Here is a 922-nt window from a genome sequence, read left to right as displayed (position 1 = left end):
TATATATACGTATATATGTATATATGCGTGATGGGGTATATAGTATTATATCATAACACATATATACATATATATATTTATATATGAAGAGAAATATGTACATATATGTGTACATATTACACCAAACCATATCATGTGTGTGTGTGTGCGCGCACATACACATATATGTCTTCGCACACATACAGAGAAAGTTGCGGAGAAGCAGAGGTATAGAAGATCTCGATATAGATCTGTGGGTCGGTGCTGCTATGAATGCGTGATGAACACTGTTCTTCATAAGAAGATGGAGATACGGAATAAAAAGGATGAAAAGACATCAAAGCAAGTCTCACCTGTAAAAGACTGAGGAATATTTGCGAAGGTTTGGAGTGACGAGTAAACGAGTCCATGTCGGGGTCTCCACTGTTAAATGTGTTGGTTGCAAGTTGGAACCAGCTGAGTGGTAACAGCACCACTCACATGCAGACACACCAACATACGCACACACACATACACACACACGCACACAAACACGCACACACATACTCACAAACACACACACACATTACATCCACAAGTATTTATGTATATATACATATATATATACATATATACATGTGAATTATGTAAAGTACATTTATGTGTATGTGTGTGTGTACACACAACACTCACACGCTCTCTCTTTCTCTCTCACACACACATACACACGCACACAAATACACATACACACACATGCACATTACATCCGCAAGCATGTATATATATAGAAATTATGTAAGATACATTTATGTGTATGTGTGTATTTACACACGCACACGCACACGCACACATACACATATATACATACACCATCACTATCGCGAATGTATATAGTCGTATATGTGTACTCGACAGTGTATGTATGTGCATGTGTGCACGTATATATATATATATATATATATAT

This window comes from Octopus bimaculoides, chromosome 20 (assembly GCF_001194135.2).
Source record: "Octopus bimaculoides isolate UCB-OBI-ISO-001 chromosome 20, ASM119413v2, whole genome shotgun sequence".
NCBI lineage: Eukaryota > Metazoa > Mollusca > Cephalopoda > Octopoda > Octopodidae > Octopus > Octopus bimaculoides.
The sequence above is the reverse complement of the archived record's forward strand: the minus strand, read 5'-3'. Positions refer to the sequence as shown.